Below are 13,592 nucleotides of genomic sequence, written 5' to 3' on the forward strand. Positions count from 1 at the left end.
CAACATCTGTTGTCGCCTGAGTTGTTCATGTTAGCCATTCTGACAGGGGTGAGGTGGTATCTCATTGTGGTTTTGATTTGTATTTCCCTGATGATGAGTGATGTTGAGCATTTTTTCATGTGTCGGTTGGCCATCTGGATGTCTTCTTTGGAGAAGTGTCTATTCATGTCTTTTGCCCATTTCTTCACTGGATTATTTGTTTTTTGGGTGTTGAGTTTGATAAGTTCTTTGTAGATTTTTGGATACTAACCCTTTATCTGGTATGTCAATTTGCAAATATCTTCTCCCATTCTGTCAGTTGCCTTTTAGTTTTGTTGATTATTTCCTGCTTTGTGCAGAAGCTTTTCATTTTGATGAGGTCCCAATAGTTCATTTTTGCTTTTGTTTCCCTTGCCTCTGGAGACGTGTCGAGTAAGAACTTGCTGTGGCCAAGGTCAAAGAGGTTTCTGCCCGCTTTCTCCTCAAGGATTTTGATGGCTTCCTGTCTTACATTGAGGTCTTTCATCCATTTTGAGTTTCTTTTTGGGTCTGGTGTAAGAAAGTGGTCCAGGTTCGTTCTTCTGCATGTCGCTGTCCAGTTTTCCCAGCACCACTTGCTGAAGAGACTGTCTTTATTCCATTGGATATTCCTTCCTGCTTTGTCAAAGATTAGTTGGCCAGACGTTTGTGGGTCCATTTCTGGGTTCTCTATTCTGTTTCATTCATCTGAGTGTCTGTTCTTGTGCCAGTACCTACACTTCTGATTTGTATATAGTGTTTAAGTTGCTGCTTTGTTTTCATACTGACGAGATCGCATTGCCCCAAGAGCCACAAACAAATGGGAACTGAATTAAAAAAATAACACTTCTGACAAAACAGAGTCCATTGAACTTGGGAAGAGTAACTTAAGAGTACCCTCATGGCTCCAAGTTCACTCACTCACACACACACACACACACACACACACACACACACACACACACACACACACACACGGCTGTAGGAAACAAAACGGGACTCAGATGCATGCCTGGCAGTGGGGTGTGTGTGTGTGTGTCTCAAATCTTGTTAGGACAAATCTCTTTTCAACCCAAATGTTTCAACTTCAGCGGATGGAAACACAGAATTCCTGAATGAGTAAAGGATAAAAAAGTTACCACACAGCGAGTACCTAAACCATGGTGATGCCCGATCCACTGACACCTTTCAGACCTTCGCGCAGATCTGGTGGCCTTTGGATGTTACGGATATAATGATGCATATGCATGCCGCGAATACTTCTGAATGCCCACAAAGCACAAGCTAGCCAGTCCCCTTCTATTTGATCACTCCCTAACAAGCCCCCGCTGTTCCTCTGGCCAGTGCCTCCCACTCACCCATACCTCGGTCATTCTCAGCATGGCCAACAATTCTCCCATCCCTTCCCCCCAACGAAAACCTATCAGAATACAAGTTCACATGACTTCATGAGAGGATTAGTCTGGAATTCCCTCAACTTAAAAAAAAAAACAAATTTTTTTAAACAATATACAGCAACTTCCATAGCAGTGAATATTTGCACTGCTTCTCCCAACTGTTACTAAAACCCTGCCTCGATTAAGAAACGGAGTTGTAGGAAGTAAACTCCAATCATTGCTGGCCTGACCTCCTCTCCCAGATCTGGATTGAGTCAACTCCCCCCTGACTCTTGAACTGTTAACTCTGAAAGGAGATCAAAGGGTGGGGTGTCTCTGGAGGCAGAGAAGTCTTACTCAGCTCTCAAGGTCAGAAGCCTGGGTTTCCCAAAGACACTCAGGCTGAGCCACCCAGGATTTCATCTTGCCACCAAGATGCCACACCGTCTCAAATACCTTAAAGGTCCTGAAGACAAATAGTGCCTACCCCCTGACCAGCAACACCCTCCACCCCATGATACTTAAAAGGAGAAAACATTTGCACTGAATAACTACAAGGGCGGGGGGGGGGGGGGGGGGGGGGGGGGAGGCTGCATTCCTAAGGACACAATCCTCACAAAGAAACAATGGAAAAGATAAAACAGGCACCTTGAGTAGAGGCTGAAGGATGAAGTTTCAAAAGGCCAACAAGAAGTAAATCGCAACAAAGTCTAGCACATCAAATCACATGTTACCTTTCATCAAAAGGAACTCGTTTTGTTTTTCTAAAGAAATGGCAACAACTTAGCATGCCACTGACGATACACAATATCCAATGTCTCCCTGGGTTGACAACCCCTTTCTTTTTTTTTGTTACCTTTAAAAATTCTGCACCAAGAGCTCAAGTTTTGTTTTGCTTTTCCTTGTGGAAGTTTAATTCCCGGCCAACTCCAAAATTCTCCTACAAATATGTCGTGGTCAGGGGCAGACATCAGTAGCTCAACTTAACCAGAAAAGTTCTAAGGCTATCATGAGGTGAGCAAAATCTTGGTCTTCAAATATACCGAATGCCTTAATTCTCCTGCAGAGTTTATTTGTAAAGTTTTGTTTACTTCTATTAATAGTGAATCCCTTGACCTGCATCTCCTACCAAATTAAAAGAGAAAAATCCCACGAGAACCGAATTTTATAGCATGGAGAAACAGAACAGCTAGAGCAGTTAAAAAGTGGACATGAAATCTCTAGGTGAATTTTTTTTTAATGTTTATTTTTGAGACACAGAGAGCGAGTGAGTGAGCGAGCGAGAGGGAGGCTGAGTGGGGGAGGGGCAGGAAGAGAGGGAGACACAGAATTCTGAAGCAGGCTCCAAGCTGTCCACACAGAGCCCAGCGCCGGGCTCGAACCCATGAACTGAGAGATCGTGACCTGAGCCAAGTCGGATGCTTAAATGACTGAGCCACCGAGGAGCCCCTCTAGATGAATTCTGTAACTCGCCTAATCTCTTCTCTCTCACTATGCTGTAACATAAAATCCTATGAGCGCTTTTTTGAGGTGCTCACCTTACTCGTCTGGGGGATTCAATAATGCATATTTACAACTGGCTAAAATAAGACAATGGAGAAGAAGCAGCTTTAGAACAACTAGAACTCACAACTGCTGGGCATTTAAATGAATACAACCATCCCGGCAATCTCCACTACAGAATTGTGCAGCCCAGCAACCCCACTCCCAGACGTGCATCCGACAGAAATGTATACATACGTTCACCAGAACACATGCACAAATCTGTTCATGACAGCGCTGTCCATGCTGGTCCCGAAGTGGAAACAAATGACCCAATGCACGTCTCCAGGAGGACGGATTCAACAGTGGTATAGGCACACGAGAGAACACAATGAAACCACGAAAAGAACAATCCATAGCCACACAAAACAACGCGGATCAATCTTACGAACACAACATGCAGTGAAAGAAGCCAGACACAGAGGACACACTCTGTGAGTCCATGTACTGAAGTCCAAACACTGACCAAAGGAGTCTTTGATATTAGATGGATACTCCAGGGCCATGAGTAGGGACTTGAAAGCCATGGGATACCAAGAGGAGAGGCTTGGGTCTGTGGCTCTGTTTGGGGAAAGGGAAACGAGCAAGTATTTGGCAGCCAAGTGGCAAATAGCATCATATAATACAGACAATCACCAACCCTAAAAAGGGCTGCTCTTAAGCTGTTTTTATTTTATTTAATTCATCTAGAGAGACAGAGAGCACGCGCATGGGGGAGGCAGAGAGAGGGAGATACAGTATCTGAAGCAGACTCCAGGCACAGAGCCCAATGCAGGGATCGAACTCACCAACTGTGAGATCATGACCTGAGCCGATGCCCAATGGACTGAGCCAGCCAGGCGCCCCTTTATTTTATTTTAATTTTATTTTATTTATAGAACAAGCGGGGGTTAAGTAGTTATTTTTATAGCAGAGAGCAGTTCTGTTGACGAGGAGGAGGGGGGAAGAGAAGTGGGAGGGAGAGAAGGAGGAAGAAGGGAGGGAGAGGGAGAGAGAAAGAGGGAGGGTGAAGTCAGCTTCATTTCTACCCTTAGTCTAATTATTTTTTCATATTTTCCCCAAGGTCAATGGGTGAAACCAGTCAGAATTACCAACAGGAAGCTAAACAAATTTAGCCAAAAATGTAATGCAGGCATCCACACATTTACATTCTTACCTATAATCAAGCCAAAAACTATATAAAAAAGGAGTTTTATCTGCAACACACAATAAATGTGAACCCTCAACAACAGAAGTTCCTGAGTGCTTCTCTGGGGACCAGGTAATTATAAAAAGGGATTAGTATGTCTTCTGAGTGTTAAACTAAGCCCCATTGCTCAATTCCATTAACTAATTAAAAAAAAAAGAAAAACAACTTCCAACAGAGCTACAGGGTTCCTGACATTACCAGAAATACATAACTGTTCCCAATTAACTGATTGCCTCTGTAATGAAAAAAACATGAGGATATTTAGTTCTAATAGGTTTTTCTGGTCTGTATATCCGTACACAAACACACAACTCAACCATGTACATGTTTCAAGATTCTTCGTCAGTGAGAATATCATTTGCTTTCATCATTCAGACTTTAAACATAAAGCTCAAGGAAGAAAAAGGCAAACAGGTATCAGAGTTTAAAGGCCAAAGCTAGAAAATAAAAACAGTTGGATTAGGTCACCTGCTATGCTCACGGGGGGAGGGGGGGGGGGGGAGACACGCTGACGAGCAATTCACACGTCTAGTGCCTGGAGTGTTTAATAAGAGCCCCACTGTTAGGCCTTCCTCCTCGACAGTTTTGTTCTTTTCCATTGCTGAAATACACACACACACACACTCAACAAACCTTAGTTTTCCATTTCTCCATGGCCTTGTCAAGTATGGAATGCTTTATTTAAAATCATAAAGGTAAATGGAAAAAAAGAACTAAAAATCACTAGATAAAAATTAGGGAATATCTAATAAAATTGGGGGGCAGAGGGGAGACGAAGAGAAGAGAGGTAAGGGGTATTATTAATTCCCTTTTTTCAAATTTGTTGAAATCACGTGTAGATTGTGGCAGTTTAAAAAGGTTCCAAATTTGTCGACACTCTTCCCATCGAGTGGCACATTCATGTTTCCTCCCCTTCCAGTCTGAGCAGGCTTCTTCTGACTGATCCAATGGATACAGTTTGGTGAAAGGAAAGTCATGTAACTTCTAAGGCTAGGTAGCTTCCAACTGGTTCTCTTGAGGCATTCTAGCTCAAGTTAATTGCATTTGTCCATCTGGAGAGTATTTTTAGATGAGATTAACGTTTTAATCAGTGAACATTAGGTAAAGCAGACTGCTCTCTATAACGTGGGTGGGCCACACCCAATCAGTTGATGGCCTAAATGGAACAAAAAGATCAGCTTCCCCAAACAGGAGAGCATTCTCCAGTAGACTGCTTTGGTCTTCATCTGCACCACCTGCTCTTCTGGGTCTCCAGTCTGCTGGTCCACACTGCAGATTTTGGCCTCAGCAGCTTCCATAATCCTGTCAGCCAAACTCCTTAAAATATATCTTTTTTTTAAGAAATATATGCACATCCTATTTGTTCAGTTTCTCCGAGGAACGCTGATTAATACATGAAGGGAGCTGGTGGCCAGGCCACCAGTCCGACTACCTGGGGCCACCATGCTGAAGTCCCCATATGTAGTAATACTCTGGCGAACAGTCAACACGGAGCCTGGTCTCCTGGCCATCCCGGCCAAGGCCTGGGGCATTGGAGCAAAACCTCCTTGGACCCTCCAGACCAGCCAATTTGCCAGTGGAGTGCCACACAGAGACCTCCATCAACACCACAAGCAGCAGCCAAGCCCTGCCTGACTCTATAACCCACGGAATCCCAAACACCATTAAAATAATTGTTTAAGGTAATTTGCTACACAACAATCACCAAAAGAACTAAAAACAGTACTTAACAGGAACACCGGAGACTGGAGCTGAACAGGCACCCAAGAGTGAAGGGTTTTTGTTTTCATTTTAAATGTCTTTGTTGTTTGCATTATTTTATGTACAAATATAACTTCAGAAAGGTATGAAATACTAAAACGACAGCAAATGTGTTTAGTCTTCACAGTGTACCAGGTAGCTTTCCAAATGCTCGGTAAGGTTTTTAACTCATTTAATCTTCAAATAACACGAGGGGAGGGCTTTTATTACCCCCTTCTTATGGACGGGGAAACTGAAACACAGAGAGTTTCAGTAACTGTGCCAAAGGCCACACGGCGGAGAGGTCTGTAGGATATTGAAGGAGACTGGGCCTTGAAAAATGAATACAGGTGGGGAGTAAAGCAAAGGGCATTGCAATGCAGGCCACAGCTTTTGAATAAGCAAGGCAGTCTGGTAGTGCTTAACAGGTCAGTCACATGCTTAGGTCACAGAGTGAGGTCACTCAGGTGAATGGCACCTTGAGATTATACTCTTTGTCCAGCGGCTTGTAACTGCTGAGCCAGCCTGGTTGTCTTTCCGCCCCTTACGCCACCAGAATGAGCCATGAGTATCAGAAAATCCCACCCTTCTGCCCTCCTACTACAACTCTGTATCTTTCTATCTCCCCACTTGCCATGAACTCTGGGAGGGTCTAAGCGTCTGACTTTCCCCACTAGGGCCTTGCAGAAAATAGAAACATAATTTTTACTAAAGGTAAATGGATACTGGCTTATTCTATGTGCAAGCTGGAGGAGTGGTCTTCACCTCAGAGCAATTTTTGCTGCATTTTGAGAGCCAAGAGGAGGGAAGAGCCATCAATCAGGCAAAGCAATGCTCACTGGACAAAAAAATCTGTGACACGTGTTCACAATCGAACCCCATGAAACGGACTTTAAAGTAAAAATATATTCTCCCAGGGGCACCTGGGTGGCTGGCTCAGTTGGTTACGCACCTGACTTTGGCGCAGGTGATGATTTTGTGGTCCGTGGGTTCAAGCCCTGCACCCGGCTCTGTGCGGACAGGCTCCAGAACCTGGAGCCTGCTTCAGATTCTTTATCTCCCTCTCTCTCTCTCTGCCTCTCCCCAACTTGAGCTCTCTCTCTCTCTCTTAAAAAAATTTTAAGTTTTTTTCCCAAAAAGCTCTAATCTTTTTTTCTGCCTTTATATTATTTCACCAATTTTCATGATCTTCCAGAGAAAGAATGGTAGGAGACCAGCATCATCCCCACTGTCCAGAACAGCCTGTGCCCTGTTAATCTCTTTTCTTCAAATGGCTTGGTGGTATTTTCTTCAGAGATATCTGCTCCCTTGTCAATTTCTAAGGCTCCCTTAAAGCTCAGCTCAAGTAGTACCTTTCAGGAAAGCCAATCCTAATCATCCAGGCAAAAAAGATCTCTTGACTCAGAGCTCATAGAAGCATTCACTATTTGTTAAGTGAACTAAACACTCCTGTGTTTCCTATAAGGATTCTGCCTAGTGTTTTTAATTCTTACATAGAATTTCTGGACAACCAGCTACTTAATGGTATGATTCCTCTTGTATCCCCTGAAACTCCTAGCTCAGTACCTTTGCAAAAAGCATCATATAAAGAAAAATTGTACGTGACTGGTCAATGAAATTACAACAATAGTTGCATTTACACTATTGAATAAGGTTATCAGGATCAAAGTCACCATTACTTAGAGAATTACATTACAAACCAATGAGATACCTTTTTGTAGGTAACGTATTAGTAATTTACAGATTTCTCTCATCAACTGTGTACTAGATTCAAGGACAGCTCGATTCTGCAGGTAGTAGGTGAACTACGTGTATCCACAGCCGTGAAAAAAAAAGTCTCTAGTTTGTGAAATAATCCAAAAGGGGGGGGGGAACTATATGCATAAAGATGATTTCTGCAGTAATATATACCAGTACAAGTCCAAAAAATTAACAATCATTGCCGTTATGGGGGGATTATTAACTAGAAACCTGTCCATGGGGTTGTGGATGTGTGCAGGAATTAGAAAGTCATGGAGACTAAAGCAACATGGAGATATACTTTAAGAGAAAATACAAAATCGAGCAGACATGGAAATGCACTGGAAGGACACACAGCTGAAATAATCCAGCTCCTGGAACGGGGTAAATATGGGTCACCTTTTGTCCATTTGCAAAACTCTCTGTAGATTTACTGCTTTTGCAATTTACAACAGGACAGAACTCTCACACACTGCTAGTGGAAATACAAACCATACGATCGCTTGGGCTTCTGTTCAGCAGTGTCTGCTAAACTTAACAGTTTAGAACTCAACAATTCTAAGTATACACTCAGACCCAATGTGTACATGTGCTAAAACGTTCACAGCCAGGCTACGGGCCATAGACAGACAGAATCTGGAAACTACCAAAACACCCATCAATCCCAGGACGGGTAAGTAATTTGGGGTATAATCACGATGGAATATTGCACAGCAAAGACGAGTGAATTACAGCCACTTGCAACATCAGTAAAACTCACCAACATCATTTTGAAAGAAGACAGATTAAAAACAAACAACAACAAAAAGCAACGTATTAGATGATACCATGCATAGAGAGCATGACAACAGGCAAAATTGATCTGTAGTGGCAACAGTGGGTACCCTGGGAAGAAAAAAATGACCTGAACAGAGCAGGAGTCCCCCACAATATGGCAACACTCTCTCTTCTTCTCAGCGTGCATTCTAGGTTTAGGTTCACTGTGAAAATTCACCAAATTGTACGCTTAGGATGGTATGTTACAGTTTAACGATTACTTCAAGAATTGGCATTAAGGCGAGCCACCCATGCAACATGCCAGGTGCAACAGAAGCATAAAATGTCCCCCAACATTTGAAACCAACTTGACTTCTTGGTTTGACTGCAGGGCAGAAGAGAAGTGGGGAGGCTGCTGGGTAGCTTAGACAGCTTCACCTCTGCTCCCTGAAATGCGATTTTTAAAACATGCACAAATAATCCAACAAATGCCTGAGGGACAAGTCTGCGATTTTCACGGACATCTCCCATCTCCCCTCGCGGCTTCTGAACCTGCTCACCCTACAGGCCTCAGCTGCCAAATGCACTGCCCCTTTAGCTTTGCTCCTGCCCCCTCCCCATCGCGTTCTCTCCCACTACACCCCCTCCGCTCCTCCTCCGAACTAGGTGGTTAACACAAGAGCACATCAGCTCATGAAACTATTTGTGAGTAAATGCTGACATCACAAAAATGAACCCAAATCTTGACTGTATCGATTCCAGGGGCCATTTGCCTGTGGTTTCTTTCCTTGGGGCCAATTTAGAGGATTTAAAAGAAAACTGTTTTTAAAACTGCATTCCTCTTTTGTTCTATCACCTTTCCCCCCAAAACACACACATAGACAGAACTCACTTTTGCTGCGGTGGAGCCTCAACTAGGGTCTCACCAAGTGCGCTAAAGCATCCTTGTGCCTCCAGTGTGTCTTCAAAGGAGGCCACCATTCTGCCAATGGCCTGAGGCTCCCTTGCATCTTTAGACGCTAAGCCCACCACAAGACAGCCCCTACTATCAACAGCCCCAAATCTATTAAAAAAGAACCCAAGTTTCTAATTCAATCTCTACCTTGGGAAAACCTCACCTTAACAGGAGAGAGGGAGGCTGAGGGAGGGTGAAATGAAAAGCGCTCATGGGGATGGGGTTTCTTTGGGGGGTGATGAAGACTGTTCTGGAATTCGTGATAACGGTAGAACTTGGTGAATATACTAAAAACCACGGAACTGCACATTTTTTTTAAAAGTGTATTTAGGGGCGCCTGGGTGGCGCAGTCGGTTAAGCGTCAGACTTCAGCCAGGTCACGATCTCGCGGTCTGTGAGTTCGGGCCCCGCATCAGGCTCTGGGCTGATGGCTCAGAGCCTGGAGCCTGTTTCTGATTCTGTGTCTCCCTCTCTCTCTGCCCCTCCCCCGTTCATGCTCTGTCTCTCTCTGTCCCAAAAAAAATAAATAAAAGTTGAAAAAAAAAAATTTTAAAATAAAAGTGTATTTATGGCCTGCTTATTAGATCTCGATTTTTTTTTTTTAAGTAACTAAAACGTGGGAGTGCCCCACTTTTTACTAGAGAAGGTTGGATGAAAGGAGCAATTAGCAGGTGAACAGCTAAGCACCACCTAAGAATCAAACTGACTAAACCCGTGAATTAAAAAAAAGACGAAACAGGTCCTGATTTCCATCCAACTCAGAGGTGCGAGGAGGGGTGGGGGGGCGGAATGGAGGCGGGACAAGAAACTGCACAATTACACGTTTGGAGGATTACCCCTCCTTGTTCGTTGGGTTCTCCTGCAGATAGATTTCATTAATTAATCCGACGAGACGAACCTCGTTCAGAGGAGGTGCAGGCAGCGAGCGCCGGGGGACGCCACAGATTGTTTTTAACGCTAACTCGCCCCAAGCCGTCACCCATCACCCCGGGGCAGCGCGGCTCCCACTAACCCGCAGGACCCACCACCAGGAGCTGTCTCCCAAAGTTCCCCGGGAACCCAGATGGGGGGTGCGGGGGAGAGTGGGCAAGGGGTGGTGGCTGCCCAGAGCGCAGGATGCGCGGGTTTGCTCAAGCGGCCGGGGAGAGGGGGCGTCGGGGACCAACTCCGCTCGCAGCCTCCCTGACCTGACGCCCCGGATCGCCCAGGAGCCCGCGCCGCGCTGGCCAGGGTCCGGCCCCGGAGGCCCCGGGCTCTCCCGCCCTTCCCCCACCTCCCGACCCCTCCGACCCCGGCCGGAGCCATCTCGGGAGTCGGCTGAGCGCGGCTGAGACCACCTGCCGCTCTGGGATACACAGAGAAAGGGGTCCACCGCCACTCCCCCTGCGGAGCGGAACCGCGAACTTCACCCGCTGACGCCGCGGGGAGGGTCCTGCACCCCGTCCCGGGCTCGCACAGGACCCGAGGGTACCCCAGCGCCGTGCGTCCGCACCCTCCCGTCCCCGGCCCGGACTTCCCCGCTGCCCCGACCGGCCGAGCCCCCCCCCCCCCCACCACCACCGCGGCCGCAGCGCGCGCCAAAGCCCGGCGGCCGCGCAGCCCCAGCCACCCTCTCGGACCCCGTCCCTAGGCCCGCCCCAGGGCCGCGGGGGGAGGCAGGGCGAGCGCGAGCCCGCGGGGCTGCCCTCCGCCCCCGCCGCCGCCGGGCGCCCCGGGGCGCGCGCCAAGTTTGCGGGGCCGCCGCGGGGGTCAGGGCCCGCACCCCCCTCGCCCACCCGGCCCGGCATCGGGCCCCGCGCAGCGCCGGCTCACTCACCTCCAGGCGCGCTCCCCAACCTGCGGCGCCCGGCCGGCCGCGGCTCCGGGACCTCGGAGGAGGGGGCGGGGCGCGGAGGGCGGAGCCGGCGCCGGCGAGCAAGCGCCAGAATTAAACCCCGAAACGGACTGCAGCCGCCGCAGGGACGGAGGAGTCGCGGGAGGCCGGCCAGCCTCCGTCCCCAGGCGGGAAGCGACGGCGGCTGCGTCCCGGCGCGGGGCGGGAGGGAGCCCCGGGCGGCTCCGGAGGCCGCCGGGGACCCCTGCCCTGCGCGGCGCTTCTTTGTACCCCGGGGACCCGGCCGGCGGGCGGGCCCCAGTGCGCCTGCGCGCCGCGGCCACTCCACTCGGCCCACGAGGCACCTTCGCGCACCTCCGCCTCACCCCTGCCCGCTGGCCCCTGTCCGGCGGGCGGCGTGCGGGGGAGCTCCCGCCGCCCGGCACGCACCTGCCGCCCCCGGCTGTTTGCTCTTCTCCCCGAGGCCGCGAAGGTTCCACCCGCAGTGAAACTTGAGTCGGTTCCCACCTACCTTCCCCGACGGGGAGGGACCCCGGCTAACACCCTCCCACCCCTCCGCCCAGACCTTGCTCGGGCGCCTGCGGGTTGTTTTCTGGCCCCAGGTGAGCGTGCGGGGCTCTCGCTTCCCGCAGGTGCGTGAGTCCCCGGGGCGACCAGGAACCTCCCGCCGCCGTGCCCACGACCGGCCCTGCGTCCTCCGTGCGTTCGCCCCGGCTCGACTGCGGGGCAGAGTCCTCGGTGGAAAAGAAACACGCGTGTCCAGAAGCGCGCGTGTGTTCGGAGGACTCCAGAGAAGGCGCAGTGCCTGCCTCGGGGGCTGAGGGCCCACCAAGAAGTCAGACGCTCATTTCAGAGCCGTCGCAGTGGGTTCGAGAGAGACGGACGAGTGGCGATTGAGAGACCGTGACTCCAGTCTTTGAAATGAAAATGGTTTGAACAAACAGGACTGGAGGGCCAACTTTAAGGAAACCAAGTGTTACTAACACAAAACACACATGCACACACACACAGGCATTAATGCCAGCTCCCCAGTCAGGGCTTTTAACGGGGGTAGGGCCCTCCCCCCTGAGCTCCTCAGCAGAGCATACACCCAGCGGAGCCCTACACTTGTCACGGGTATTTTTTAAGTGGGTAAAAGTGAGAAATCATCAAACCTCAAAAGACGAAATGCGGGCCTCTGGGGCGAAGAAGCTGTGAAATCAGCGCCTCTCTATGTGTTCGGGCACAGCGCACCTGCTAATTCCTGACAGTGATGGCCCTGCCTATTAAATCTCATCAGCGCCCCTGCAGCTCATCAGGTGGCCTTTCCTTCTTCTGGGCCTCAGTTTCTTCACCTGTAGAATGGGGTGAATGGGTTCAGTAGATCTTCTCCACCCTCTCTCTGCCTAACGTCCATAATTCTATGAAAAGAATCCTCGTCACCAGGGGGACAAGTGGGGGCGCTGCATACACACGGCGCTCTCTACCCTTTGTTTTCCCTTCATTACGTTTAGTCTGTAAATACCTCTTTCATAAACCCTCAAACGTTGTCAAACCGAATCGATCAAAAGGATGGCAGGTTCTGAATCTTTTTGGTGGGTGTCTATTTGAAATTTCACTTCATTTTTAGTCATTTACCCGTTGCGATGCAACCAACATACCATAAAAGTTAAAGTTTACAATATGGTGATTTGAACATATTCAAAGTTAAGCAACCATTGCCACTAATTCCAGAACACTTTGATTATTCCAATAAGAACCCCCACACTGGGCCGTCACTCCTCAGTGTCCCTGACACTGATCCCCAATCAATCACTACTCTACTTTCTGGCTCTGTGAATTTGCCTATTCTGGGTATTTCTGGATATAAATAGAAACATACAATATGTAACCTTTGTGTGTGGCTTCCTAAAGTTTACCTAATATTTGCAGAGTTCATTCATGCTATAGCTTTTATCAATACTTTATTCCTTTTCGGAGTGCCTGGGTGGCTCAGTCGGTTGGTCATCTGACTTCAGCTCAGGTCATGATCTCATGGTTCATGAGTTTGAGCCCCGTGTCGGGATCTGTGCTGACAGCTCGGAGCCTGGAGCCTGCTTTGGATTCTGTGTCTCCTCTCTCTGCCCCTCCCCTGTTCATGCTCTTTCTCTCCTCTCTCTCAAAAATAAATAAACATTAAAAAAAACTTTATTCCTTTTTATAGCTGAATGATATTCCATTGTATGGATAGGCCCACACCTTATTTATCCATTTGCCATTTGATGGACATTTTGGATTGTTTCCACCTTTTGGCTCTATGCTGCCCTGTGATCGAGGAGAGGAGGGAAACTTCTTAGCTATTTGGTAACTCTATGATTAACTTTTCCAGGAACTAACAAACTTTTCCCAAGTGGCTATACTATTTACATTCCCATTATAAGAGTTCTAATGTCTCCAAACCCTTGCCCATAGTTGTTATTTTTATTATTATATATATATATTCTA

At 48.0% G+C, this 13,592-nt stretch overlaps 1 protein-coding gene across 5 annotated transcripts in view; it reads right to left on the reverse strand.

Annotated features, from left to right (window-relative positions):
* Positions 1 to 11,264, reverse strand: part of KANK1 (KN motif and ankyrin repeat domains 1) — a 214,717-nt gene extending 203,453 nt beyond the window's left edge. For 4 of the 5 annotated variants that reach the window (XR_015243429.1, XR_015243431.1, XM_086684946.1 and 1 more), the window contains exon 1: positions 11,112 to 11,264. The gene's annotated coding sequence lies outside the window, so the exon portion shown is untranslated. The remainder of the gene's footprint in view (positions 1 to 11,111) is intronic. The other variant, XM_086684947.1, reaches the window with a different exon arrangement.
* Positions 11,265 to 13,592: the final 2,328 nt, after the last annotated feature.

The sequence above is a fragment of the Puma concolor genome, chromosome D4 (genome assembly GCF_028749965.1).
Source record: "Puma concolor isolate L17-30 chromosome D4, mPumCon1.1.hap2, whole genome shotgun sequence".
NCBI lineage: Eukaryota > Metazoa > Chordata > Mammalia > Carnivora > Felidae > Puma > Puma concolor.